Raw genomic sequence first — 25,456 nt, 5'->3', positions numbered from 1 at the left:
CCGACGGCTTCAAAGGCGACCAACGGACGGCCAAAGTATGAGACTAGTAATTTTTGCTGACTGTTTGGAACGTGATTTCCTTTTGCGGTGCGGAAAGGGTCGTCGTCGTGGAGAGCTGTCTGCTACTACGCTAGGTGACCGGATGACAAATGGCGCCGGAATTGTCGAGTTGGATTTAATGAGTGTTTTAGTCACCACCCTGAAAGTTATTCATTCTAGAGATTTTGAGTGAAGGTTTTTTTAGGAATACCTCTGGGAATTTTATTAGGGATTTATTTAAAAAATCTTCAGCGAATTCTTCAGGGATTTCTACACGTTTTTCTCAGAGTTTCATCCAGGACATCCTCTAGGGATTAATCCAGCGATTTATCAAGGAATCCTTCTAGGGTTTTCTCCTGGGATATCTCTAGCGATTTTTCCAGGATTTTTTCTAGGGACTTTTTCAGGGATTTCTCTAGGGATCCCTCAAATGATTACTTGAAGAATTTCTGCGAAGAATTTCATCGTGAAAATCTTTAGCAATTCATACAGGAATTCTTCTAAGATTTTCTTCAGAGATTTCCAGATAGTATTCATGGATATTTTTTTTTATCTAGAATTTTCTCCATGGTTTTCTACAGAGATTGCTTTGGGGTTTTCTTCGGGGATTTCTCCAGGAATTGTGCATCATAAATACACAACATAAGTTATTTTTGACTTATGCGGTTTGCACTTTTGCGGCGGTGCTACTCGAATGAAAAATACAATAGAAAAACCGAACATTGTATTGTAACAGTACTATTTAGAACAATCTTTTTACAATATAAATAATGGTAGAGGCAACAATACAATTGATTGATTGATTGATTTGTCTTTATTAAAGAGACCGACAATACAAAAACAATACAAACGTTTTCAACCATATAGTAAATTGTAAATGAGATTTTTACAATGAATTGTATAGGTTGTTAAGGGTCTGTTCCAATTGGAGAATTAAAATTAATTTCGATAGTTCAGATAATTATTTCCTTAGGAGAACTGTCAAGTTTAAGTGTCGAACTGTCAAATTTAAGTAAAAATTAATTTTAATTCGCCAATTGAAACAGGCCCTAAGTATCGTAACAATATTTATACAAAAAAAATTTCCATATATATATTTTTGCTAAACCATACGTTTTATTGTAAATAAATTGTTGTAAATACTGATACGTGGGTTCAAATGTACTGTACATTGTATGGTATATGTATGGTTTGAAGCAAAAAAGGTGCAGGGAATGTATTGTTTTGAATACTAATTTCAATACTGGATTTACATTACATTGAAAGGTCTTGGAAAGTTCTCATTTGTTATGTTGTATTGTAGTTACATTACATAAATCGTACAATATTATGTTATTTGTAATTTGACTCCTGCTTATGGCATCTGAGGCCTGCTAAACGAAATTGATAAAAAAGTGAAATAGAGCTATCTCTGAGCATTCGGACTTAAAGGATCATCCACTTCAACGTTTAGGTAATCTCTGATTGCATTAGCAGTTGAAGCTTAGGCTCCCATGCCCCACCAGCCAGATAACTGGGTTTAGAAAATTTACCATTATTTGCGGTAACACTTTGAGCGGCATGATGGAACTTTTCCGAGCACGCCAAGTGTTGTTAGATCACTAATGTTGTTGCATGAAGTGGGTGATGAGGTACATAAGTAAGCCTGGAACGCATAGCGTCCGTTCTGTCGAGGTTTGCGTTTCTTGCCAGTTTTTGCATGGGAAATCTGTCAAAATACTGTCACGCACACGCAAAAGTATGCATTGTGTGAGACACTTTACTTTACAGTGTGCTTAACCGTTATTGCAATATTTGAGGCACCTGTTTGACTAAAGTTTGGCTGCGGAAGCCGGGGGTGTTTAGATGCAATGTTTATCATCCATCAAATATAATAAAATATTTTTTTCCGCAATAAATGTTTTAAATGTTCTAAAGTGTGGTTTAAAAAATGCAATTTATATTATTTCCAGGATAATTGCTAATGTTTGTTATTCTGATGACCTACGTTTGAAAAATGATGTGCTCGAACAAATTTGTTAATTAATTGGTTTCTGTAGAATACATCGAGAATCCCCTCGATATTCGATGACTATTCTTAACAGTTTCACAAACAGTTGGGACAACCCAACTTTGAACTGAATACACAATAACAAACTGGGTGCCAAAAAAAACTGCTGGCCCCCGTCAACGATAACCAAGGCAACAACCTAAGATACTCCAAGAGTTAATGCAGGCTAGGTATGTATTATGGCGCCAATCAATACTTATTTATTACAAAATTTTATGCCATTTGAGTGGGTTTTACGTTTAAATTGAACTTTCTTTCTTTTCCTTTACTGGGAAAAATTCACGAACATAAACAAAACAACACGGAAAAATTCCGAAATTGAAAACAAAACTAAAAATGCACGGAAAATATTACGGAAATGTGAATGGTTTAAGCATACACGCAGAAAAATGGCGCTTGTTTAAAACAATGAAACGCATGGTTGATTTTCAAACTAAGAATTTACTTATTCCAAAGTTATATTTAATTGTTTTCATTTAGAGTTTATCGATAAAAACAATCGATTACCATCATTTCATATCATGTCAAAAATTTCATTTGTTTCAATAAAATAAAAACCATAAACATGGTCCGAAAGCACTCACACATCTATATAAAATGCTTACCCCAACATCGCCACAACGAAGAAGGTGCAGTAAATCCATCACGCCAACTTCCAAGTGCAGCTTTGGCCGCGATGGATAACGCGCAGATACGCACGACAGCATCCAAAAAAAGTTGATCGGTTTCGCCTTTTTTGTCTTTTTTTAGTCGTTTTCCTCCCCATCCGCTTACCGACGGTCTTGAAATAGATTTCCGAGTTGCCGCAGTTGCTGCCGTCACCAACACAATCACATTCCGGGTTTGTTAGTGGCAAAAGTGCAGTCGTTTGAATCAATCCATCATTTCATGTTGAAAATACCATGTCTCTGTTTGTTTTAACAAACTGTCAAAAATTTCGACAAATGAAAATATTTGTATTATCAAACAATAGAACAGTTCAGTTTAAACTAGAAATCAGTTTGTCGCTATAGTAAATTGAAAAATCGGTTAATTCGAACTAGAATTTAATTGTGTTTACAATTTATTTTTCTGCGTGTAAGAAAAACAGTACAATATATTGTTACATAAAAATATTATGTAAATGTATAGTAGGTACAGTAAGCAAAGATTTAATAGAACCATTGCATTACGGTACATTTTATTGTAGCTGGTACAATGTATGGTACATGCCTGGATACATGAATGGTTTTCACCGAATATGCTATGGTTGATTTTTATCCGGGTACACCGGTGCAGCATAATTTTGCACCGAACATGTTCGTTTTTGATTTTTGTGCTGTACCGGTGCAGCACTTTTTCTGCAGGTGCGCATCGTGTCCACCAATCAGCGTTTACAAAGTTGTCAATATTTTGGGTTTTATTCACGCACACCAATGCAACTGCACTGAAGATGTCGTTTTTTCAATGAAAAGTGTTATACGAAACGGTATAGCACCCATCAGAATTCCTCTGGAAATTCTTGTAGGAACTTATCTAGTTATTTTTTCAGAAATTTCTCTAGGGATTCCTCCCACAATTCCTTGAAAGATTCTTCCAAAATTTCATTCAGAAACCAACTATTATTCCTGGGATAGTGCCTCGGAAGGATACCAAGAATTCCTTTAAGGATTTCTCCAGCAATTCCTCCAAGAATTCCGCCAAAGATTTGGCCCGAAAGTTCCTCCAGGCATTCCTCCTGAGGCTCCTCCAGAAATCCTTCCAGGGATTTTTTCCAAGAATTTCTCCAGAAATTTCTCTTAGGAATTCTGCCGAAATTTCTCAAGAAGTTTCTTCAGAAATTTCTCCAGGGATTTCTCCTAGAATTCCTCTAGGGAATCTTCCAGGAATTCATTTAAGGGTTTCTCCCAGGGTTTGCTCCAGGAATTTATCCAGGAATTTCTGCAGTAAGTCCTCCAGGGATTCCTCCAGGGTTTCATCCAGCTGTTCCTGCAGGAATTCGTTATGGAATTCCTTTGAGAATACCCCTTGCAATTCCTGCAAAGAAGTTTCTTCAGAAATACGTCCTGCGATTCTTTCAGTTGTGGGAAAATTGGCTCGTCAGTTTTTTTTTCGTTTTCGTTTACCTTAATTTCGGGATTAGGCTTGATTTGATACCGGCGGAATAATGAATCCAATTAGTGCTTGAAGAGTGCGAGACATTCAGTTTTTGGAAGTGGAAGATCTAAAACAAATCACATGTGATGGTGAAGAATAAACCCCTGTCTAGTGATAAGCGATACGACCAACACCAGCCAAACCGCCACGCTTTTTGGTCGTTACTCCCGGTGACAGGTATCGGTTCCCGGAAAACATGTGCGAAGACATGAAGCAGATATAACACTAACTCAAGCATATTGACTGTGTGGACAACGCCTGGAATCCGGGATGCCGAGTTGGTTGTGTGGAGGACCGATGGCATCAAACTGCTGCTATTTCCACTTTGCACCTTCCGACTGGGTGACGGGATGGACGGGATTGTGCTATTTCTGTTGATGGAACTGGATACGTCTGAGTAGAGGAGTCTAACCAAGTGTCCAACATTTCCTGACAATTCGGTGAGATCTTTCCTTGGAGCACTGTTTCTGTTTTTTTTTTGAATATTGAGGTTCATTCCTTAAAGATCCAGTCGCATAACTTAATCATACTCAATTACAGACCATTCCCGTACCAAAACCCCAACTCTTTTCTATTTACGAGAGCGTCGGTGTCGTTTCAGAGAGCAAGCAATGGCGCTTAAGCCTAGGCTTGTTAGCCAGGACACAGTGTAAATGCCTGTACCCCATCCCTGATGCAAAAAGGCTCATGGAGTGACAAAATCTTTTAGCTACGTCACTCCCAACGTTGATGTTTGAATATACTAAAACACCTACACTCACACCAATACATCTACATGGTATACACAAATAAATTCATTCAATCTGAATCTTGTTGCATCACTTGCTTATAGTGAATCCCAAATCAACCCATTCCAAATATCCAATTCCTGGACACCTATAGGGCACTGCATGAAATTCTCTCCTTCTCTTTCACTCTTACAGAAATTTTGTAAACAACAAGGCCAAGAAACGTCAAAACTCCATACAATATCAAAACAATGCAGTGCCCTATGGGGGTTCGGTGAGTCGCTGACCTCTTGTGAAGTAGATGTCATATCACCACATCCTTTACTATCCTCGTAACGGAGAAGATGGGCGTGGCCAGCAATGGAGGTTTTCATGTATTTTTTACTTCAACCTCTGATTGGATTGCTGTTCCTTCCCAAATAGCATTCCATATGCAATTGGAATAGGAGCATTAAAGCACATTAAAGTTTAAACATGACAACTTTCAGTATGCAATCTACGAATTACTCCGTTACCACGCAACGCAACGCAACGCAAACACGTCCTGCGATTCTTTCAGAAATTTTATTTGTTATTCTTTTACAGTCAGTGTCACACACTAAACACACACTAAACAAACTAAGTACTGACATGCCAGAAGCGCTTTCAGACATTTCTCCAGATTTTTTTTCAGGAATTCAACCAGAGAAGATTCTTTCGGGATTCTCTTATTTCAAACATTTGATCCACCGTTAAACGGTTCTCACGGAAACCAGCTTACCGACAAAAGACCTCTCTAACAGTCGGTAATTGGCGCACTCCAGTCTGTGTTCTTTTTTTTTGTAAAGAGGACAATTGAGGCTCTCCAGTCATCCAGGTAGTTCTTCTATTTCTCATATGTTTAACAAAGTATTTCGTGCACTTGCATACAACCGTGTTTAGCCGCAGGTTCGTCCATTCCAGCAGCCTTACTGTTCTCCAGCTCCTTGATAGGTTTTTCTACCTCTCCTTGCGTTCGGAGCTCCACAACTTGTCCATCGTCGCTGATGCTCAATCTGTTTATCGACTTGCTAACGTTTTCTCATCATTCTTGAAGCGTTTAACCATTTCCACCTGGCAGCTAGCAACGGCGGTTGCACACTTTGGAGGCAGCACTTTATTTTCTGAATCCGTTTCTCGATAGCTCTTGCTTCCACGTAAAAGCCTGAAAAAGACTTTTACGTCGATTCAGATGTCGTTCTACTCATACGTCAACTTCTGGCACTCTTCAATGAACCAACCATTTCTAGGTCGTCTTTGAGCAGTACCTATCACTTCCCGCCCTTCTGTGCTCACTGCTTCATTGGTAGATTCCTATATATTGTTGAGGTTGTCGTCTTTGTTGATTTTCCACTGGGGCCGAACTGAAAATACATGGAAAAAACCCAGATTAATCCACCTAGTGGTGATAGTGCCTTTCTCGTCGAACATGTACTCATGATCTTTCCTTGGTTGGGATACGGCTGGGATGATTTTGGTTCAGAATGTTGGCTTCAGCCTTTTGGGGGAATCGAAAACACTAGTTTATGAATTTTTCTGACGTTTCGATCTGTATGGGGCCTTTTCAAGGGTTCAATCGGTCAAGGTTCCCTAGCCAAGATGGCCTTGCCTAACTTAAAAATGCCATACGAAAGTTTTGGTATTTATTGAGTCCGTTCAGCAAACTTCCCTGATTCGTTCAGTAAACTCTGCTGTTCAGCAGCAACGTTTGTCTGAAATTCAGTAAATTTTGCTGAAATTCTGCTTCAAATTTGGCCACGGTGTGTCTGGTAGAAGAAATTAATTACAAAAAAATAGGCATTGCTAAGTTTTACGTTACGTGAAAGTTGACGCTTCTAGCTTTCATTCAAGCCCAACATCGAAATATTCCATCGGGGGAACTTTTTCATACAAAAATTGGGTATGTTTGTTAAGTAGAAATAGGGATTAATTTGGAACCGTTCATTTTGTATGGGGAAAAACAGTATTCTGAAAAAGTTGTTCGAGATCCCTCGGTGGATTTTTTTGAGGGACCGTGCAAATGAAAGCTGAAAGCCTCTATTTTTGAATAGCGAAAAATTTGACGATGCCTATTTTTTTGTTATAAACCTTTCCCATACACACGCCGTGTGGCTGTACCTTTCAAGTTTAAAATTTTTAAATTTATGTATTTAAATTTTTCAATCTTTGAAAATTTTTAACAAAACATATTTCAATAAAATTTAATATTAAAAATAAACTTTTCGAATTTTTTTTTAATATTAAATTTTATTGAAATATGAAATATCTTCAAATATTTTAATCCTTGGGCCAAGTTTCATTCATCGATTCCGCGGGCCGTATGTTAGACAGCCCTGCTTTACGGTCTTCGACATAGTTTTTTCTTCACACTTTAGGCTATATTTTATTATCATAGGTTACAAAATTCATGTAAAATTTGACAAAAAATGAAAGCAAATGGAATTGCCCATACTAAATCCCATAAAAAAATCCCAGTAGATTTAAACGGAAAAGAGGATTGAAAAAACTTTCTCCGGGGTTGATGCGATAATTTTCTCATATAACGTTGACCTATCCTACTGTATATTTTTACACCTCAGTGATTTGATGAGATTGCTTTAGTACAGACAAACAGACATATCATTTGTAACATATTGCTATTATATTCATCGTTACGAAAAAATAATCGCCAAATGCTAATCAGGTTGCGTTTCACTGCGGCTTGATGTTGGTAGTGAGTAGACGTCAAACGAGCAACAACGATTAATAATTGTTTCAGCCGTTGAAAATAAGGACGATGGAGAGTGAGTAGAGTTAGACGTCTGTATGTATGTGGCCTTCGTTCAGTCAAGATTTTGTTTTCTTACACATATTTATCGCTTGCATTGACTTTGTTCATATTTGAAGTTCCTGCGAAGCACCCTAGGAAGTACCCAATGCTGGTTTTGCATCACTATCGGTAGCCTCTAATGTGGTCTGAGCCTATTTTCTTGCTAATCGTTCTTCATGGTTTGAAAAAAGACCGCGGTTCGATGTGTCGCATGCATAGGTTTGGTTCTTTTTGGCATTTGGCTACTTCCGGCTGGACACCCTAGATCGGTCCTGGAACACTATCGGTAGTCTTTATAAAGATCTTCGTTGTGGTCTATTTTCTGACTAATCGTTCATCACTTTTTTTAAAAAGCCGCTGTTTAATGTGCCGCAGGCATGGGTTTTGATATCTACTACATTTGACCACTTCCAGCGGGACACCCGGAACCGGTTCCGGAACTCTATCGGTTGATCCAAATATGATCTGGAACTATTCTCTTTTATTAGCCGTTTATCAGGTTGCCTGAAGAGCTTGCGATTTGATGCGCCGCATGTAAGGGGTTGGTTAATTTTTATACTTGGCTACTTCTGGCGTGACATCTGGAACCGGATCAGTAACACTACCGGTTCAGATATGGTCTGAGAATGTTTCCCTGCCCACTGTTCATCAGGCTATCGAAAAAGCCGCTGTTTGTTGTATCGCATGCATGGGTTTGGTTCACTTTCATATTTAGCCACTTCCGGCGGAACATCCAGAACCGGTTCCGGCACACTACCGGTTCAGATGTGGTCCGAGAATAATTTCCTGCCTACTGTTCATCAGGCTATCGAAAAAGCCGCTGTTTGATGTATCGCATGCATGGGTTTGGTTCACTTTCATCTTTAGCCAGTTCCGGCGGAACACCCAGAACCGGTTCCGGAATAATACCGGTTTAGATATGGTCTGAGAATGTTTTCCTGCCTACTGTTTATCAGGTTATCGAAAAATCCGCTGTTTGATGTGTCGCATGTATGGCTTTGGTTCACATTCATATTTGGCCACATCCGGCGGATCACCCGGAACCGGTTCCGGAACACTACCGGTTCAGATATGGTCCGAGAATATTTTCCTGCCTACTGTTCATCAGGCTATCGAAAAAGCCGCTGTTTGATGTATCGCATGCATGGGTTTGGTTCACTTTCATATTTAGCCACTTCCGGCAGAACACCCAGAACCGGTTCCGGAATACTACCGGTTCAGATATGGTCTGAGAATGTTTTCCTGCCTACTGTTTATCAGGTTATCGAAAAATCCGCTGTTTGATGTGTCGCATGAAGGGTTTGGTTCACTTTCATGTTTGGCCACTTCCGGCGGGTCACCCGGAACCGGTTCCGGAACACTACCGGTTCAGATATGGCCCGAGACTATTTTCCTGTTTACCGTTCATCATGTATTCGAAAGTGCCGTGGTTTGATGTGTCGCATGAATGGGTTTGTAGCGTTTTCATATCTGGCCCCTTCCTGGGGTACCGATCCGGAACACCTAAATGGCCATAACTCCGGAACGGCTGGACCGATCCGAACCATTTTCAATAGGAAACAATGGGACCAGATTCCGCGTCGAATGAACCGTCGGTCATTGAAATCGGATGAGGTTTACTGCCAAAAAGTGATGTGAGTTTTTTTTTGTACACACACATACACACACACATACATACACACACACACACACATACATACACACACACAGACATCACCTCAATTCGTCGAGCTGAGTTGATTGGTATATGTGACTCGACCCTCCGGGCCTTCTATCAAAAAGTCATTTTTGGAGTGAACATATAGCTTTTCCAGTACACTTAGTGTACGAGAAAGGCAAAACCTCTAGCTCGTCGAGATACTCATTTGGTGTCTTCAGAGAAAATATTTCTATGGACATGGTCGAAATTCTGAGCGGTAGTCAATTTTTCTTACGTTATTCGCATAAAAGTCCTATAAGTCATTTTGGCCATCTTTCATTTTAGCGATATGGTGTCTTCGGCAAAGTTGTTCGGCTATTTATGCTGAAAAAGTTTGCTGAAGACGTCAAATTTCCAAAGCCTATTATTTTTGAGATATTAACCGATTTATAAAATACCTATCTAAAATCGATTTTTTTCATTAAAATACTTTTTTAAACAAATTTAATGTCCGTTTTCGAATTATAATAATGAAAAATACTAAAATAAAACATATATCGAGGAAGTTAGTTGGAAAAAATAAAATATGCATTGATTTTATATAGAAAGTTCCCGAAAATCACGCCAAATGTATATAGGACGTTCTTGCAGTCGGGCAAGTGATTTCATTGGCAATCACCTAAAAAATACATTAGCTTTCATGTAAAAAATTTTCACAGACATGATATTTAATGATTTTTTCTAAATTGAGTTCAAAGTTTACTGTTTTGGGTAAATTAGTACAAAATTTATGTTCATAAAATACTACGTTTTAAGATACCAAGTGAACCATAAAAAGTATAGATACAATCTAGTCATAGATTTAGTTGTTTCTAATCTACAAACAAATTGTAAAACACAAAAATGTCCCAAATGCCGCCAATAAAAGCATGCCTTGATTTATCATTCGTTAATGATTTATTCGAACGTAATGTATTTGCGTGATGATTCAACGACTGTTTTACAACACATCCAGATTTTGTAGAGATCTAGACATATGTTTGCTTCCTGTGATGGCCACTAATTCGAAAGACAGCTAAATAATAGAGGAATCAAATAACAAAGAATAGTTTTTACTGGTATATTTCTGATGAATTGTTATTAATGTTGCTTATTATTGTCCGTTGTGAAGATTTATAGATTCCGACGCAAATAAATGATTAGGCTCATTTTCAGCGTAGGTGCGTTATAAATATTTGTTTACAATGCAAAACTATCACCAAATGTGTACCTAACAGCACAACGTAAAATATTCACCAGGACGCGGTCTGGTTTTATATCTGTGGGCCCACGCAAGAAAAATCCACGCAACTAATTTTCGCGCAGGAGTCTAAACAGGTGGAATCTCCGCAATACGCTAAATATTTAAATATTTAGTACGTACGACTGGGTTGAACTAATTGAAAAGCTTTTCTGCATTTTTTACTCACATGCTTTTGAGTTTTTAGATCATTGAATGCATTTATTAATGCTTATAACTCTCCACATTTTTTTAATATCTGTATTAAATAAGATAATAATCATACAATCAAAAATATTCATGGTGTGTGACTGTATAACGCATTGACGAATGATAAAACCAAAGCATACTTTCATTGGCGTTTGGGACATTTTTGTGCTTTACAATTTGTTTGGAGATTAGAAACAACTAAACCTGTGATTGAATTGCATCTATACTTTTCATGGTTCACTTGGTATCTTAAAACGTAGTATTTTATGAGCATGAATTTTGTACTAATTTACTCAAAACAGTAAACTTTAAACCCAATTTAGAAAAAATCATTAAATATCATGTCTGTGAAATTTTTTTACATGAAAGCTAATGTATTTTTTAGGTGATTGCCGATGAAAAAACTGCAAGAACGTCCTATATACATTTTGCGTGATTTTTGGGAACTTTCTATATAAAATCAATGCATATTTTATTTTTCCAACTAATTTCCTCGATATATGTTTTATTTTAGTATTTTTCATTATTATAACTCGAAAACGGACATTAAATTTGTTTAAAAACGTATTTTAATGAAAAAAAAAATCGATTTTAGATAGGTATTTTATAAATCGGTTAATATCTCAAGAATAGTAGGCTTTGGAAATTTGACGTCTTCAGCAAACTTTTTCAGCATAAATAGCCGAACAACTTTGCCGAAGACACCATATCGCTAAAATGAAAGATGGCCAAAATGACTTATAGGACTTTTATGCGAATAACGTAAGAAAAATTGACTACCGCTCAGAATATCGACCATGTCCATAGAAATATTTTCTCTGAAGACACCAAATGAGTATCTCAACATCTCGACGAGCTAGAGGTTTTTTCCATGTATTTTCAATTCTGCCCCAGTGTGTGGCAGTACTCATTTTCCACACCTTCTGTAGAGAAGCGCTGGATATTGAAACGCTTGAGCGATACTTATAGGAATTATCTAAAATTTCCCTCAGTGATTCTTTCTTCTAGAACTCCTCCCTTTGGAATGTTTTTTTTTTTCTGAAATACCGAGTTTCCAGATAGAACTATTGGTACGACTATTGGAGAAACTCTATAAGAAACTTTTGTTGCAGTTTCTTATTAAATTACTGGAAGAATTCCTTAAGAAGGTGTTCGAGGAAATCTTCCAGAAAGTCCTGTAAGAATTTTGTTAGAATCTTATAGAATAATTCCATATGAAACTCCTGGTGTACCCCCATGAGGATTTCCATAAAACATCTGAGAGAAATGCAGAATTAACTTCCGGAGGAGTTTCGGAAGAATCTCAAGCAGGAATCCCAGAAGACGGAATCCCCGGACGGAATCCCTTAAGCAACCCTAGACGAAAGAATTTCGAAAAGAATTCCTGAACGAATCTCACGAACATTATTGAAAAAGTCCCAGAAGAAACTTCTTGAGGAGTTTAGTATGGAATTCCTGGACGAATCCCGGAAGGAATTCCCACAGGAATGTCGGAAGAAACTCGAAAGGAACTCCTGATGGCATCTCAGGAGAAAATCCTGGAGAAATTCCAGAAAGAGGAATCTTTAAAAGGAAAACTCTTCAAAGAGAGAAATCCCAGTAGGAGTTCCTTGAGAAATCTCCAAACGAACTTCACGAAGAATTCCAATAAAAACTCCTAGAGGAATCACAAAAAGAAACGGCTGAGCTGGAGAAAAACCTCTTAGAAGGTTCTCCTGGAGGAATTCTTAAAGTAGGGAATTTGTGGGGTATTCTAAAAACTTCCTAAAAGGAGTTTTTCTTCTTGAGGAATTCCAGTTTTTCGTCAAGAATTCCTTCCAAGATTTGCTCTAAAATACATTAATGAGTTAATCCATTCGGAAATCTTCCAGGAGTTCTACTTAGAATTCCTTCGAAAAAAAATTTCCTGCAATCTTTTAGGTGTGTCCCTGCCGGGGTTCCTCTAGGAGTTTTGTGAAAGTTATCTCCTTATGAGATAGTGAGGTCTCCTCCAGTAGGAACCCATACTTCCAGAGTTTCTTCTGGGATTCCTCCAACAGTTTCTTTAGGGATTCATCCATGATTTTCTCCTAAGATTAATCACAAGTTGCTTCTGAGATTTATCCTGGAATGCTTTCTTAGATTCGTCCAGAAGTTCCTTTTGACATTCATCCAGAAGTCGACGCCTAGGATTCTTTCTGGAGTTTTTTTAGAAGCCTTACTGGATTTCCTTAGCCGTTCCTTCTGTGATTTCTCTAGGAGCTGTTTATTGGTTTTTCCTGAATTTCTCCAATAAATTATTCCGGGATTGCTCTTAAGAAATATATCCGCAATTGCGTTTTTAACTTCTTCCGATAATTCTCCAGAACCTCCTTCAAAGAGTCCTCAAGGAGTTCCTTCTCGCAGTCCTCCCATTGCCTTTGGGTATTCGTCGAGGATTTTCTCCTGAGATTATCCGGGATTTCTTACGCGATTACTTCAAAAGTTCTCCCCTAGATTGCATCCGGAATCAATTCCGGAATTCCTTCAGAATTTCAATTCAAGATTCCTTCGAGTATTTCTTCCGGGACTCCTTCAGGAATACTTTAGTAGTTCCTTCTGGGATACTTCCAGAAGCTTCTTCTGAGATTCCTGAAAACGTTTCATCGGGGATTTATCCAGAACAACCTTGCAGTATGCCACCAGGAATTTCTTCTGGGATTCCTTCAAGAATACATTCCGAGTTTCTTTAGAAATTCATTCCAAGGTTCCTCCAGGAGTTCTGTCAAGGTCTCCTCAGGGAGTTCTTTCTATGTTTTTTTTTTCCTGTGGTTTGTGCAGGATTTCTTTAGAAGTTCCTTCTGTGATTATTCCAGGAGTTAAGGAACCTACTAAGATTCCTTCTGAGCTTCACCCAAGAGTTCTTTCTGAAATTCCTCCATGAACTTTTAACGGGATTCTTGTCACGATTTCTCTGGGAATTCCTTCCAGGATATCTCCAGCGATTCCGGAAATCCTGCAGCTATTATTTACGAGGTTCCTCCAGGAACCCAACAAACATTATTGCTATACAACGGCTGAATAAACCGCTCTTCAGCTTGATTTTCAAAATTTTGGCTGAATAACCTGTTATTCAGCTATTATTTTTAATTGGGAATTCCTTCTGAGCTTCCTGTAGATGTGTTTTTAGCGATTCCATTAGGAGTTTCTTCTGGAATTTTTCAATGAGTTCCTTCCAGGATTGTTCCATTTGAGGATTACACTTTCTGGAATTTCTCCAGGAGCTCTTTCTGGAATTCCTGCAAATGTTCCTTTTGGGATTCACTCCGGGAGGTATTCCTTCTTGGATTCCTTCAGGATTTTTTTTTCTGAGTTTGATTAAGCGTTACTTCTGGGATTCCCAATTGGGTTCCTTTTGACATTCCTGCAGGAGGTCCTACTAAGACCCCTCAAGGAGTTCTTCTTCCTTCTTCTAAAATTCCTTTAGGAGCTTTTCCTGGGATTTCTCCAGAAGTTCTTCCTAGAACTGCTCCAAGAGTTGTTTCACGTGAGGGCATTCCTGGGGAAATCCCAAGAAGAATGCCTGGGGAAATCTCAGAAGGAATTCCGGGAAGAATCTTGTAATCTTGTAACGAATTCCTGCAGGAATCTTGGAACAAATTCTTGCAGGAATCGCGGAAGTAACTCCTGGATGAATCTCTAGAGGAATTCTTGAAGGAATTTCAGAAGTATATAAGCAAGAATCTCTGAACGATTTCCTGGACGAAAGCATTCTCGGAAGAATCTCGGAATAAATTCCTGGAAAAAATCTTGAAATTCCTGGAGGAACCCGGAATTCCTGAAGAAATCCCAGTGGAGATTCCTGGAGAAATTCTGAAAGCAATCGCAAGAGTAATCCCGAAAGGATTTACCATAGGAACCCTGAAAATCCTGTAGGAATCCCAGATAAAACCTCTTTAGGAATCCCTATAAAAAAAAAACTCCTGGTAGAATCTCAGTGGAAACTTTTGATGGAGCCCTAAATAAACCTCTCGAAGAATCTCATAAAGAGATCCCTGAGGAAGCCTGGATGAAGTTGCTGGAGACATCAAGAGAGAAATTCATGGAGGTATCCCAGGTAGAATGCCTAAGGGAATGCTGAAAGGTACTCCTGAAGTAATTCCTAGGGAGATCCCGGAAGGAAGTCTTGGAGGAATCCTAGAAGGAGCTCCTGGGGAAACAGTTATTAATTGCCACAATCACCCTATCCAATCTTAAACAACAAGGCCACGAAACGTCAAAGATTTAGTTAAATTTACCTTAGCAACATGTGCAGTGCCTTATTCCCAAAAGCCTACTGAGTTACGAATCAGTTGCACAGCTTTCTACATAGTTTTTTCATTGCTGTCGAATTTTAAGATTGTTTTGTTTTTATTTATCTGTATTTTAACTTAATTGCTTATTCCACACTCTAATTGAAAGATGTTTTTGTAGTTTGTATTTTTATTGTTTTAGTTTTTTTTTTTAATTTATAAAGACAATAAATGAAATCGTGCTCTATTAATTGTTTGCGTTACAATCCCGTTGACTCTGATCAATCATGGCCCCCATATAGACTCATCAACCGAGTCCGTAGATGCTGTCAACTGGCGTTGCCCCGTATTTATTCAGATCATCAACAAAATAAATTCCCATTTTTTCCCTCATTGCGTTGTTGCGTGTCGGTTTTAAAAATAACAACGATCGCGACAGGAATAAAACACCGGTTTGTCGTCTAGTAAAACAAAATTCACCAGTCAAAACGGCCACATAACCAAAACAATCGTGCCATGACGCCGCCATGCCGCGATCGCCACCACCGCCGTTTTACGGACGGGGTGTCCCGTGCCCTGTGTTTGCTGTGATCACTGGGTGATATGTGATCGTTAATTTTTTTCTCGGCGAGAAACGACGCGTGTGAAAAATCCAATCAGGTTGGCCTTTGCGCGGAAAATTAAGCCAATGTCAATGGCGACGAGAACAACGACGACGACGACGACGACGCGGTGCCATCAGTTAAGACGTCGGTCTGCGTTGAATAATTCGATTTGGAAGAGGAAAATTTTCCCAGACACACGGTAGGTACTCTGGCGAAGTGGTCGTTAATTTTTGGGAGAATCGATCGGTACAGCTTGGTTGAGGCGATACATGTTATGGGAAAATCGCCGTGGGAATACGGCAATCGATGATGAGTCAACCACATGATCAAGTAGGCATGCCATGCGCAGGTGGGCGAAGGTTTGTTTTGATTTGAGCTGATGATCGGAAAATTGCGTCAGTCAGTCGGAAGTTAGATGAGTAGAGAATGTGCACAGGGTACTCGGTTTATGAGGTGCCATTTGAAGAGGGTGAGAAATAGACGATGAAAGATAGGTACACCTCTGATTCGCAATTTCGGATGTGTATAGGTATGTAGGTCACCGGCTCTGGAGAAGCACTGGCTGGTGAGAGCACTACACTGGGCCATTACCTAGATTTGGGAGAAGGAAGAATTACCGAAGGAATGGTGGGAGGTATCGTGTGTCCCATCTACAAAAAGACCGACAAGTTGGATTGCGGGAACTATCGCGCGATCACACTACTGAGCGCTGCCTACAAGATACTTTCTCGCCACGTGTATCACCAATTGCAAGAGAGTTCGTGGGGCAATATCAGGCTGGAGTTATGGATGAACGCGCTACAACGGAACAGATGTTTGTAGTATAGCGAAACATCATCAGTTATAGGAGGCTGTGCCAGGAGGACTGTCAGGAGAAGGCTACAATAAAGACATTGTAATTTAGTAAACCGAATAGCAAAGTGTGTTTTCTACATTGGCGACGAGATTAATCGAAACACGCGCAGGAGGAAGTCCGATCGTGGATGGAAGAAGGAATACCGGAACCTACTGGAACGTACCAGACATCAGACAAGCAGCATCAATCGGATGCCTTTATCGGGACTCGGTGGAACAGAAAGTATAAGTCGATGAGGAGCTGGAGTGAAGTCGCATGAGGGCCTTTCAAGCTTGTGAAAAGAGCAACGCGGAAAAAGGTTTGACATGAGAACGAGATGGTGTCAAGAGTTGTATCCTATAAGTAGCACGTTTGGATTCAGGTAGGATCAAGGGTAGGATTTACTACTGTGGGTTTGCAAGCGTAGTGTATTGCCTTGATTGTTGATGATAATGTAAGATATGTTGATGTGCGATGATGTGTTTTATTGATTGCAGTAGGATATGTACAGAGATGCTTATGAACTTGGCGGTTGTTGATTTTCTTGGTAATTACACTGAGCTCCGAAAAACAAACCTACTGTATGATATGAAAATAAGCACTAATAACGAGATTCAAATCTCCTTAGCGCTGAGCTTTATGCATTGAAGTTGCATTATCAGTGTAACGTGTAAGTTTTCTCAATGATTACCTTTTGACAGTTTCAGTAATAATCAAGGTAATAATGGTTCCCGACATCATAGCCTACTTGCTAGAAATCTCAATCTAAATCAATTTTTAGTGGTATATCACGAACTAAACTTTATTATGTTCACATTCAACAACATTTGATGGAACGGACAATTTAATTCCCACGTACATAACTCGATGATGTTACGTTGTGTTGTGTTGCGTAAATTGTGGAACATTTAATAGCTCTACATATGAGTTATGAAACGTTTATCCCAACTACCTTCACACTAAAATTTAAATTACAATGCACTATTAAAAAAAAATTGTGTGGCATACTAATAAAAAAAAAAAACATTGAAAAAAAAATAAAAAGAAAAAAAAAGTGAACCTAAATGGTGATGTTTTTTAACTAATTTACAAATTGTGAAGATGTTCTAATTAATATATACTTAACATACTTATACCAGCCTATTTTTACAATGTGATTTGTTATCAATTTGCGCCCTTGTGTAATCATTGTATTTAAAATAAGTACGAATGTACAGATTCCTTGATTTCATTTCTACATAATGAATGCACCTACACACAAATGACTTCAATCAAATATTAGAAAAACCAGCAATTTATTAATAAAGTTTGAGCACGTAAATTGGACATTTTGGGCTTATCACAAAAAAAGCATAGTTGAATGTTTGCTTTAAGGCTATACATTGTTATGAGCGGTGCTATGCTAAATTGTTCTTGTATACTTGAATTAAGTGCACATTACCGAAAAAAATGCATATTTTAGTAGTTCTATTTTTACGATTATGATTTTATTCTTCACCAGTAGTGGGAATGTACAATGCAAATTTTATATACCTTTTTACTCAAACCTTCCCATAGAATGGAAATTCGAATGAAAACATTTTGTTTTTATGACATCGCACTTTGTTATTGGAGGCACGTGAACTAGGTAAGCATTTCGTCATACTTTGTGGCAACGAAAAAAAAGTGCATTGACTTCAATAAATCGTGCAGTTATGGAGAATTTTATAGTACTTAAAAATATTGAAGACAGCATAATAAAAAAAATGACAGAAACATACAGAAAAACTGAAACACGTTTTCGCACGGAAAACTTATATTAATGCTGTTGGAAATCGACTGTAAGGTTGACTTTATTGATTAACGGCTACGCAGTCTTAGGCTTTAAAAACGAGTTATGTTACTCACCCAAGTACTCACCCGACTTTCGACAAAGGGATGCTGTTTTTCTCTGGGGGAACTGTAACTTGTGATTGGTTTTTACCAGGTGTGTCTGTACAAAATTTTTGTCTGATACTTACATAAATATTAACGTTTGGTAAAATGTTTTGTTCAACATCTAATTCAAACTATCAGCATACGGTGGTGCTAATAATTCTTCCTTAATACATCAGAAGATTGAAAAAAAAAATTAAAAAAAATATATACGGAGGTTGTTGTTCTGTCCATTCCTTGAATAAATCGAATGGATTGGATTGCTGAAGGCAAGGCTGAAGGTGATTAGTAAATAGCATTAAAAGTGATTCAAAGAGCAAAGATGATTAAAGAATCTTAATCCGTTTGAGTCTATGTGTACAGTTCGGTCCATTTCTAAAATGAAATGAAGGAGCATTACTGTTATGAACTACTCTAGTTTTGTCAGCAGAGAGTAAAGGGAACACTCTGAGTGATTCCGGTCTACTTCTCCATAAGGAACGAAGAGGATATGATAATCCTAGTCCGTTTCTGATAAAGGAACGTAGGGAAATTGTGGAAATTCAGTCCATTTCTGAAATGAAATGTAGGAATAACACAAATTGTCCAGTCCGCTCCTGGTTGATCAGTAGAGAGTAAAGGGAACATTGATTCCGGTCTACATCTCCGTATGAAACGAAGGAGGTTTGTAAATCTCAGTCCGTTTCTGTAACAGGAACGAAGGGAGATTGTTGAAATTCGGTCCATTCCAAGTATGGAGTGAAGGAATAAAACAGATCGTCCGGTCCGCTCCTGGGTAAATAGAAGAGAGTAAAGGGGACACTGATTCCGGTCTACATCTCCGTATGAAATGAAGAGGAAAACTGTTCCTGGTCCATTTCTGTCAAAAGAGCGTAGGGAGATCGTTGAAATTCGGCCCGATTACAGAAAGAGTCGAAGGAATAAAACGAATCATCCAGTCCGTTTCTTGAGAAGCACGTATGAAAAATTTAAATTGCGTTTTTGATGTTACAATTTTATTACTAAGTCATATGAAAGAACAAGGTTTCATAGACCATCTGCCAATCCAGTCTACCATGAGATGTAGGAGGTGAAACCTCAGTCCATCTATGGTAAAGGGAAGTGCAAGGATTCAGTTTAAAACACTAAAAAAAAAAAAATTCAGTGCATTTGGCAATCCAAAACGCGAGATACAGAAAGTCTTACAAATTTTACTTCATCCTCTTGAGTGTCAAAGATATGCACGAAAAAAAAATCAAACTAAATTTAAACTATTTTATTTTAAATTCTATTTAGGAATTGTATTGTAACCCAGATGTTAACATTGGCCACAGAAACTGCAAGCGTAAGGTAAGACTTTCCATTTGTGAAAAGAGGGAAGAGAATGTCTGTATCGAAGAGGGAAGAGAAGAGCTAAGTATCGAACATTGCTTTATAATAATTATTTAATAATTTGAAGTATATTCCCCACCCTATTTAGATAAGCGTGATGACATAGACGACGGATGACGCTGCTTATCAATGGACGACCAAAGTAGTTTCCGTGATGTAGTCCAGTATTCATCAGTATTGAAGTTAAGATACGTATACTCGATTAAATGCATGGAATATAAAATAGTAGAAGGACATCTTAAGGCATGTTAGGTGTCAAATACTTAAGTGCATCATTCACATTACTGTTGTCTGTTGAACTTTGATTTTATATTTTATATTTACTGGAAAAAGGGAGATATGTAGTATAGCGAAACATCATCAGTTATAGGAGGCTGTGCCAGGAGGACTGTCAGGAGAAGGCTACAATAAAGACATTGTAATTTAGTAAACCGAATAGCAAAGTGTGTTTTCTACAATGTTCACCATCCGCCAGGTGTTGCAGAAATGGCGCGAATACAACGTGCTCACACATCACTTGTTCATCGATTTCAAATCGGCGTATGATACAATTGATCGAGGCGACGATGGCGATGGATTGAGTGATTTGCGTAGTTCGAGTATCAGGGACACTCTCGAGTCCCTTCGTATCTCGCAGAGAGTTACGGCAAGCAAGGGGATGGTCTTTCGTATTTGCTGTTGAACATTGCGTTAGAGGGTGTAATAAGGAGAGCGGGGATAAACACGAGTGGGACGATTTTCACGAAGTCCGTTCAGTTGCTTGGTTTCGCTGATGATATTGATATTATTGCTCGTAAATTTGAGACGATTGCGGAAACGTACATCCGACTAAAGAGTGAAGCCAGGCGAATCGGATTAGTCATTAATGTGTCGAAGACAAAGTACATGATGGCAAAGGGCTCCAGGGAGGAATCTCCACGCCCGCCACCCCGAATTCATATCGACGGTGGTGAAATCGAGGCGGTTGAAGAATTCGTGTACTTGGGCTCACTGGTGACCGACGACAACGACACCAGCAGAGAAATTCAGAGACGCATTGTGGCAGGAAATCGTGCTTACTTTGGACTCCGCAGAACTCTACGATCGAATAAAGTTCGCCGTAACACGAAGTTAACTATCTACAAAACGCTGATTAGACCGGTAGTCCTCTATGGGCACGAAACATGGACTCTACGTGCAGAGGACCAACGCGCCCTTGTAGTTTTCGAACGGAAGGTGTTGCGTACCATCTACGGCGGAGTACAGATGGAAGACGGGACTTGGAGAAGGCGAATGAACCACGAGCTGCATCAGCTGCTGAGAGAACCAACCATCGTCCATACCGCGAAAATCGGGAGGCTACGGTGGGCGGGTCACGTCATCAGGATGTCGGATAGCAACCCGACTAAAATGGTTCTCGATAGTCATCCGACCGGTACAAGAAGACGTGGAGCGCAGCGAGCTAGGTGGGTCGACCAAGTGGAGGACGATCTGCGGATCCTACGCAGAGTGCGGAACTGGAGACAAACAGCCATGGACCGAGTGGAATGGAGACGGCTACTATGTACAGCAGAGGCCACTCCGACCTTAGCCTGATCGGTAAGGTAAGTATTGAAAGATAAAACTTATCTAGATCAGTTTCAGTAGATCTAGGTCAAACAAAATTCATAAAAGTGTAGCAACAATCAATCTAGACAACTTTGCTGAAAACCCTAACCCTCTAGGGTGCTTGGCATCCGCAATAGACCGTAACTAGGGATGTTCAAGAAAATGGCGAACATTTTGTTTTACCTCTCAATTATGCCTTATTAGTAGAAATCACGTTTTGCATTTATTTTAAGATGTAACGACTTAAATTGAGCATGCAAACAAAAAAATGTCAAATTTAAAAAAAAAACGTTCCAACCTCTGGAGGAAAAATGAGCATCCCTAAAAACATGAATTTTGTATAAAATAGAAGTAGAAAAGTTGGGTAAAAGAAAATTGAAAATCGGTTTACAGGCGGCTGAGAACGAGCTGCTCAAACGTTTAGGTCTCTCTTTTTTCCTATCACGCGTTCTACGTGGAATTCTTCTGGGAGTTTCTTTCTTGGACTCTTCAGCAATTTCTTCCACGATTCCTAAGGGAGCTTATTGTGAGATTCTTCAAGAGGTTTATTTAGGATTCCTTAGAAGTTTCCTCTGGGATTCTACCAGATGAGTGGCCTAAAAGAGTTTCCATCTGGGATTCCCTCAGAGGGTTCCTCAAGGAACTCCTTCCGTGGTTACTCCTGCGATTGCCTTCAGAATCTCTCCAGGAATTTCTTTGGGATTTCTTCATGAACTCCGGGAATCCTCCAGGAATTTCGAGATTTTTTCCAGGAATTTATTCCGAGGTTCCTCCAGGAATGCTTTATCAGGAAATCATTCAGAAATTCTTACAGATATCCTTCTAAGATTTAACAAAGAATTACTTTAGAGATTCATCCAGAAATTTGTTCAAAGATTTCTCCAGCGATTCGTTCCAAGATTCTTCCAGGAATTCCTTCTGAGATTTCCCTAGGAATTCTTCCTGGGATTATTCCAGGAATGTCCTATCGTGAAGGAACTCTTTGAGGAGTTCTAGGAAAAACTTTTTTTGGAAATATTCGACTGGGATTTTTGATAGCCATGGAATTTTTTCGGCTTTCAGTCACGGGAAAAAGCGTTGATAATTTTATATCATTGCCAACGTTTCGATCCTTGGGTTGGATCTTCTTCAGGATCTGTATTTATTGAAGCATATCTGTTAGTTAAGTTCAGAATTGTTAATCAACAATTCGATCTTAATCAACTTGTAAGGATCGTACTTTGCACACGATCGTTTTTCTGTTTTTTATTCAGTAAAACACTTGCTGTTGCTCAATGCAGTGCTGGATTAGCGCAGATTTTTCTAAAAGTGCAGTATTTCTGGATCTGTGTAGTGGTGGCCTTCCGATAATCTTCTCTCTAGTGTGTTCACGTGTGTTTGATGTCCGTACATTCGGTTGCTCAGCTTGTTCGTTGTCATTCCAATGTATGTACTTGGGCAATCTTTACAGTCGATCCGGTATACGACGTTACATTTGCTGAGATTGGATACCGGATCTTTTGCATTTTTTACAGATGTTCTACTGTGGTTCTGTAACTGTGAAAGTTCCCTATTGCTGTATTGCTCTTGTGGAGTTTTCTATTGATGCTGAGACCATGAACATATGGAATTGGGTTTTGAAATTTTGAAAAATGTATTGATTTTTTGTTTTTATACAAAACAGCACTTTTTTCTGAGCCACCATGATTTTTTACAGATTTTTAGAACTTTATTCTAATACTTAAAATCAATTTCAAAGATATTTTATGAAATCACCTTTTGACAGCTGGGCATCTGCTTGACAGCTCCGCCCAGTACAAAATGCGACGAGGGGTTATTCGACAAATCGCTCCCATACAAACTTCAAATTGAGTTTAAAATAGGTTCCCGGGCACCAAAATTCATGAAAATTTGAATTTCGGCTCAGTTTGACATGGAGATTCTGAATATGGAATTATCTCAAGACCATTTAAGAAGCCAATTGAACGGTAGGTTGCTGGTTTCTCCGGGTTGTCTGTACGAGGTGGTTGATGAATAAATCGGTTGATGAGAGTGTGGGGGTAATCATTTTTGCTGAGGTGGTGATGAATGAGTACGTCTCTAGAGACATCTTAGAAGGAACTCCTCGAGGAAGCTCGTTAATAAGGAACTGCTGATGGTTCCTGGAAGGAATTGCTAGAGAAATCGTGGATAGAATTTTCAGAGATACTCGGAACGTATTTCTGAAGGAATCCCAGAAGAAATTTATGCAGAATACTGTGAGGAGATCATGGAGAAATACTAGATGGAACCTTTAAAGGAATCTCAGAAGAAGTTTCTGGAAGTATCCAAGAAGGAACCACTAAAGTATTCCAGAAGTAATACTTTACTTTAGAAGTACCAAAATGCAATGGGAATTTAGGAAAGAACTCTTTGAGGACTCTATGGAGAGGGTTCTGGAGAATTCTCAGATGAAGTTAATTGAGGAATCGGATAAATTTCTGGAATCTCGGAGGCATCCCAAAAAGAGTTCCTGGATGTTTCCCAGAAGGAACTCCTGAACGAATCCCTGAAGGACTTTTGTACGAATCTAAGGCATAAATGTGAAGAAATCTCAGAAACAACTCCTGATTAAAGAAGAATGTCCTGATTAATCTTAGATAAAATTCTTGTGGAATCTCGGAAGGAACGCTGGAAGGAATCCGTGTGAAAACTCCTGGAGGAAAAGACCTCAGGATCTCAAAAGAAGCAATCCCTCAACGAACTCCTCGAAGAATCCCAGCAGGGATTCATGAAAGGAACATCTCTAGATAGAATAGAGATAGAAGATTCCAGTAGGAAATTTTCGACGGAATACTAAGAAGAAGGGCCCATATAGCCGAGGCGGTAAACGCACGGGTATTCAGCATGACCATGCTGAGGGTGACGGGTTCGATTCCCGGTCGGTCCAGGATCTTTTCGTAAAGGAAATTTCCTTGACTTCCTTGGGCATAGAGTATCTTCGTGCCTGCCACACGATATACGCATGCAAAATGGTAATTGGCAGAGGAAGCTCTCAGTTAATAACTGTGGAAGTGCTCATAGAACACTAAGCTGAGAAGCAGGCTTTGTCCCAATGAGGACGTTACGCCAAGAAGAGAGAGAGACTAAGAAGAAGTCCGAGAAGAATCCCGAAAGGATTTCTTTGATGAGCCGTACATACAATGTCTGGAGAAAGCCCAGAAGAAGCCTCTTAAGGAGTTTTCGAGCCAAATGTCTAGGAAAATCCCGGTAAGAATCCGTGAAGCAGTCTCGGAAGGAAGACTTGATAAAAAATTGGAATTCCTAAAAAGATCCCTTTTGGGTTTTCCCAGGAAGTTTTTTTTATGATTCCCAATTTTGGAAATTCCTCCAAGAGTCACTTCCGAGATTTTTCCAAGAGCTTTTTCTTAGACTTCTTCAGCAGTTTCTTTTGTAATTCATCTGGGAGTTCTACTGAAATTCCTCGAGGAGTTCTTTTGGAGATTTCTAAAGGAGTTCTTTCTGGGATTTCTCTTCTTGAAAATTCCTCCTTTTGATAACTTTTCTTTCTGTAATTTCTCCAGGATTTTCTCCTGAGATTTTATCAGGAGCTTCTTTCGAGTATTCTTCCAATATTCCTCCGGGAATTCTTTCCGTGATTCTTACAGAAAATCTATTCTAAATTCCTCCAAGAGTTTCTTCTGGGCTTGTTTTTTCAGGAAATGTTCGTGAGATTCGTCCAGAGTACCTTAAGTGACTCCGTCAGGGGCTCCTTCTGATACTGAGGGAGATTACAAGTGGTAGTCGAAATACGCGTATCTGTCAAAGGATGAGCAAAAGAGGGCGGAATTAAAAGGTACAAAACTGATTACACTCATTCGAAGAGGGTATTCTGCTTAGAGGGTTTGAAAAATCGGTACAAGATCTTCCGGGATTGCTCAAAAACTTCTATTTCGAATTCATACAGGAACTTCTTTCTGGGTTCCTCCAGCAGATTCTTCCAGAATTCCTCCGGAAGTTAGTTCTGC

At 39.0% G+C, this 25,456-nt stretch overlaps 1 protein-coding gene across 2 annotated transcripts in view; it reads left to right on the top strand.

Moving 5' to 3' along the window:
- Positions 1-25,456, top strand: part of LOC109401449 (G protein-activated inward rectifier potassium channel 3) — a 496,540-nt gene that overhangs the window by 126,925 nt on the left and 344,159 nt on the right. The window lies entirely within an intron of this gene.

The sequence above is a fragment of the Aedes albopictus genome, chromosome 3 (assembly GCF_035046485.1).
Source record: "Aedes albopictus strain Foshan chromosome 3, AalbF5, whole genome shotgun sequence".
Lineage (NCBI taxonomy): Eukaryota > Metazoa > Arthropoda > Insecta > Diptera > Culicidae > Aedes > Aedes albopictus.
Note: the sequence above shows the minus strand (reverse complement) of the source record. Positions and strands in the feature narration are given on the sequence as shown.